This window comes from Arachis ipaensis, chromosome B8 (assembly GCF_059453495.1).
Source record: "Arachis ipaensis isolate K30076 ecotype BB chromosome B8, ASM5945349v1, whole genome shotgun sequence".
NCBI lineage: Eukaryota > Viridiplantae > Streptophyta > Magnoliopsida > Fabales > Fabaceae > Arachis > Arachis ipaensis.
This window is the reverse complement of record NC_142443.1, coordinates 106,881,131-106,886,850: the sequence shown is the minus strand read 5'-3', so window position 1 is coordinate 106,886,850 and position 5,720 is coordinate 106,881,131. Positions and strand designations below refer to the sequence as shown.

The 5,720-nt window shown below is 38.0% G+C and overlaps 1 non-coding gene across 1 annotated transcript; it reads left to right on the top strand.

Moving 5' to 3' along the window:
• The first annotated feature begins 1,661 nt into the window (after nucleotides 1-1,661).
• LOC148549150 (small nucleolar RNA R71) lies at nucleotides 1,662-1,769 on the top strand. The gene has a single exon (XR_015897121.1). It is a non-coding gene; the product is annotated as a small nucleolar RNA R71 (small nucleolar RNA).
• Nucleotides 1,770-5,720: the final 3,951 nt, after the last annotated feature.

Below are 5,720 nucleotides of genomic sequence, written 5' to 3'. Positions count from 1 at the left end.
ACCAAACTTAGAGTTTGAATGTGGGGGTTCAACACCAAACTTAAAGTTTGGTTGTGGCCTCCCAACACCAAACTTAGAGTTTTACTGTGGGGGCTCTGTTTGACTCTGTATTGAGAGAAGCTCTTCATGCTTCCTCTCCATGGTGACAGAGGGATATCCTTGAGCTTTAAACACAAGGGAGTCTCCATTCACTTGAATGATCAATTCTCCTCTGTCAACATCAATCACAGCTTTTGCTGTAGCTAGGAAGGGTCTTCCAAGGATGATAGATTCATCCATACACTTCCCAGTCTCTAGGATTATGAAGTCAGCAGGGATGTAGTGGCCTTCAACCTTTACCAAGACATCCTCTACAAGTCCATAAGCCTGTTTCTTTGAATTTTCTGCCATCTCTAGTGAAATTCTAGAAGCTTGTACTCAATGATCTCTAGCTTCTCCATTACAGAGAGAGGCATGAGGTTTATGCTTGACCCTAGGTCACACAGAGCCTTTTCAAAGGTCATGGTGCCTATGGTACAAGGTATTGAGAACTTTCCAGGATCTTGTCTCTTCAGAGGTAATCTCTGCCTAGTCAAGTCATCCAGTTCTTTGATGAGCAATGGAGGTTCATCCTCCCAATTTTCATTACCAAACAACCTGGCATTTAGCTTCATGACTGCTCCAAGGTACTTAGCAACTTGCTCTTCAGTAACATCTTCATCCTCTTCAGAGGAAGAATACTCATCAGAGCTCATGAATGGCAAAAATAAATTCAATAGAATCTCTATGGTCTCAGTGTGAGCCTCAGATTCCCATGGTTCTTCATTAGGAAACTCCATGGAGGCCAGTGGATGTCCATTGAGGTATTCCTCGGTGGAGATCACTGCCTCTTCCTTCTCTCCAGGTTTGGCCGTGTGGGTTGTGGTTATGGCCTTGCACTCTCTTTTTGGATTCTCTTCTGTATTGCTTGGGAGAGTACTAGGAGGGAGTTCAGTAATTTTCTTACTCAGTTGACCCACTTGTGCCTCCAAATTTCTAATGGAGGACCTTGTTTCAGTCATGAAACTTTGAGTGGTTTTGATTAGATCAGAGATAATGGTTGCTAAGTCAGAGTGGCTTTGCTTAGAATTCTCTGTCTGTTGCTGAGAAGATGATGGAAAAGGCTTGCTATTGCTAAACCTATTTCTTCCACCATTATTGTTGTTGAAACCTTGTTGAGGTCTCTGTTGATCCTTCCATGAGAGATTTGGATGATTTCTCCATGAAGGATTATAGGTGTTTCCATAGGGTTCTCCCATGTAATTCACCTCTTCCATTGCTGGGTTCTCAGGATCATAAGCTTCTTCTTCAGAGGAAGCTTCCTTAGTACTGCCTGTTGCTGCTTGCATTCCAGACAGACTCTGAGAAATCATATTGACTTGTTGGGTCAATATTTTATTCTGAGCCAATATGGCATTCAGAGTATCAATCTCAAGAACTTCCTTCTTCTGAGTTGTCCCATTATTCACAGGATTCCTTTCAGAAGTGTACATGAATTGGTTATTTGCAACCATTTCAATGAGTTCCTGAGCTTCTGCAGGCGTCTTCTTCAAATGAAGAGATCCTCCAGCAGAGCTATCCAATGACATCTTGGATAGTTCAGACAGACCATCATAGAAAATACCTATGATGCTCTATTCAGAAAGCATGTCAGAAGGACATCTTCTGATCAATTGCTTGTATCTTTCCCATGCTTCATAGAGGGATTCTCCTTCCTTCTGTCTGAAGGTTTGGACTTCCACTCTAAGCTTGCTCAATTTTTGGGGTGGAAAGAACTTTGCCAAGAAGGCATTAACTAGCTTTTCCCAAGAGTTCAGGCTTTCTTTAGGTTGTGAATCCAACCATGTCCTAGCTCTGTCTCTTACAGAAAAAGGGAAGAGCATAAGTCTGTAGACTTCAGGGTCAACCCCATTGGTCTTGACAGTGTCACAAATTTGCAAGAATTCAGCTAAGAACTGATGAGGATCTTCCAATGGAAGTCCATGAAACTTGCAATTCTATTGCATTAGAGAAACTAATTGAGGCTTAAGCTCAAAGTTGTTTGCTCCAATGGCAGGGATTGAGATGCTTCTCCCATAGAAGTCGGGAGTAGGTGCAGTAAAGTCACCAAGCACCTTCCTTGCATTGTTGGCATTGTTGTTTTCGGCTGCCATGGCTTCTTCCTCCTTGAAGAGCTCTGTTAGGCCCTCTAGAGAGAATTGTGCTTTAGCTTCTCTTAGCTTTCTCTTCAAGGTCTTTTCAGGTTCAGGATCAGCTTGAACAAGTATGCCTTTATCTTTGCTCCTGCTCATATGAAAGAGTAGAGAACAAGAAAGTAGGGAATACTCTATATCACAGTATAGAGATTCCTTTAGGTGTCAGAGGAAAAAAAGAATAGAAGGAGGAGGTAGATAGAAGAGAATTTGAGCTTATCAAGAGGGATAGAGTTCGAATTGCACCTTGAGGAGGAGTGTTAGTCCCTTAAATAGAAGGATGTGAGAAGAGGGGAAGGATTTTCAAAAATAAATTAAAAAGATTTTGAAATAATTAAAAGAAATTTGAAAATTTGATTGAGATTTTCGAAAATTAAGATTAGGAAAGAAATTAAGTGATTTTTGAAAAGATTTTGAAATTAGAAATCAAAAAGATATGATTGAGAGTTAATTTTGAAAAAGATGTGATTGAAAAGATATGATTGAGAAGATATGATTGAAAATCAATTTTAAAAAAAAGAAAGTTTTAAAATTAAAGTTGATTACTTGACTAACAAGAAATTAAAAGATATGATTCTTAAAATTTAAAATTTGATCCTTTCTTAATAGGCAAGTAACAACTTGAAAACTTTGTAGTAAATCATTGATAGTAACAAGGATTTTCGAAAATAATAAAAAATGGAAAGAAATTGATTTTGAAGAGATATGATTGAAAAGATATGATTTGAAAAAGATTTGATTTTGAAAAATTATGAAAATTTGAAAAAGATTTGAATTAAAAACAAAATCTTCCCTCTAATGTCCTTCTGGCGTTAAACGCCCAGAATGGTAAATGCTACCCTTTTGGGCGTTAAACGCCTAGCCAGGTACCCTGGCTGGCGTTTAAACGCCAGTTTTCCTTCTTCACTGGGCATTTTGAATGCCCAGCTTTTTCTGTTTGATTCCTCTGCTGAATGTTCTGAATCTTCGATTCTCTGTATTATTGACTCGAAAAGACATAGTTTTGGACATTTTTTTTGAATTTTTCAAGGATGAGAAACAATCAAAATACAACTAATCTTAGGAAACTCAAATCAAATAAACAATGCATGCAGGACACCAAACTTAAAAATTTTCTTATAAGAGACACTAACAAATTGAGAATGCATATGAGAAACAGTAAAACACACAAAACAAGAGAATTTAAAGATCAGAGCAATGAAATCATAAAGAACAACTTGAAGATCAATGAAGAACATATTGCATATTTTCGAAAAATGCAAGAAGAATGCAATTGACACCAAACTTAAAAATTGACACTAGACTCAAACAAGAAACATAAAATATTTTTGATTTTTATGATTTTATAAATTTTTTTTTTTGTAATTTTTTTGAAAATTATATGGAAAAGAAAATAAAGAGATTCAAAACTTTTAATAAGAATTCCAGGAATCATGCAATGTTAGTCTAAAGCTTTAGTCTAAAAAGATTAGACATGGCTGGCTAAGCTTCAACAGGACATTACATTCAGCAGCTAAATTGATGAGAATCAATCAGTGTTTGTGATGATAAGAACATCACCTTGAAACTCTAGAATTCATTCTTAAAAATTCTGAAAAATAAAAAGAAAAGTACATAATCTAAGCAACAAGATGAACCGTCAGTTGTCCAAACTCAAACAATCCCCGGCAACGGCGCCAAAAACTTGGTGCACGAAATTGTGATCATCAACAATGGCGCCAAAGGACTTGGAGCTCTTAAACATGAATCACACTTTGTCACAATTCCGCACAACTAACCAGCAAGTGCACTGGGTCGTCCAAGTAATACCTTACGTGAGTAAGGGTCGATCCCACGGAGACTGTCGGCTTGAAGCAAGCTAAGGTCACCTTGTAAATCTCAGTCAGGCGAATTCAGATGGTGATGGAGAATTGATAATTAAAAGATAAATAAAACATAAAATAAAGATAGAGATACTTATGTAATTCTTCGGTTAGAATTTCAGATAAGCGTATGAAGATGCTTTGTTCCTCCTGAACCTCTGCTTTCCTATTGCCTTCTTCCAATCATTCATACTCCTTTCCATGGCAAGCTTTATGTTGGGCATCACCGTTGTCAATGGCTACTTCCTGTCCTCTCAGTGAAAACATTCCAAATGCGCTGTCACCGCACGGCTAATCATCTGTCGGTTCTCGATCATGCTGGAATAGGATCCATTGATCCTTTTGCGTCTGTCACACGCCCAACAATCGCGAGTTTGAAGCTCGTCATAGTCATCCCTTCCCAGATCCTACTCAGAATACCACAGAGAAAGTTTAGACGTTCCGGATCTCAGGAATGACCGCCAATAATTCTAGCCTATACCACGAAGGTTCTAATCTTAGATTAGAAACCCAATAGATACATATTCAAGCTTGTTTGCATGTAGAACGGAAGTGGTTGTCAGTCACGCATTCATAGGTGAGAATGGTGATGAGTGTCACATAATCATCACATTCATCATGTTCTTGGATGCGAATGAATATCTTGGAGAAGAAATAGACTTGAGTTGAATAGAAAAATAATAGTACTTGTATTAACTCATGAAGAACAGCAGAGCTCCACACCTTAATCTATGGTGTGTAGAAACTCCACCGTTGAAAATACAAAAGTGATAATGGTGTAAGCATGGCCGAATGGCCAGCCTCCAAGGTCTAGGGACTAAACGTCCAAAAGATCTCCTAATACAATAGCAAAAGGTCCTATTTATAGAAAACTAGTAGCCTAGGGTTACAGAAATAGGTAATTAATGCAGAAATCTTCTTCCGGGCCCACTTGGTGTGTGCTTGGGCTGAGCATTGAAGCTTTCATGTATAGAGACTTTTCTTGGAGTTAAACGCCAGCTTTTGTGCCAGTTTGGGCGTTTAACTCCAGCTTTTGTGCCAGTTCCGGCGTTAAACGCCAGAATTCTTGAGCTGACTTGGAACGCCTGTTTGGGCCATCAAATCTTAGGTAAAGTATAAACTATTATATATTGCTGGAAAGCCCAGGATGTATACTTTCCAACGCAATTAAGAGCGCGCCAATTGGGCTTTGGTAGCTCCAGAAAATCCACTTCGAGTGCAGGGAGGTCAGAATCCAACAGCATCTGCAGTCCTTTTTCAGCCTCTGAATCAGATTTTTGCTCAGGTCCCTCAATTTCAGCCAGAAAATACCTGAAATCACAGAAAAACACACAAGCTCATAGTAAAGTCCAGAAATGTGATTTTTAAATAAAAACTAATAAAAATATAATAAAAACTAATAAAAATATAATAAAAACTAATTAAAATATACTAAAAACATACTAAAAACAATGCCAAAAAGCGTATAAATTATCCGATCATCAATTCACAGAAGAATTACACAACCACAGAAAAAGAGTTACTTGCAGTGGTTTATGCCATTGACAAGTTTAGATCCTATTTTGTAGGTTCAAAAGTGATTGTGTATACTGACCATGCTGCTCTTAAATACCTACTCACAAAGCAGGATTCAAAACCCAGGCTCATA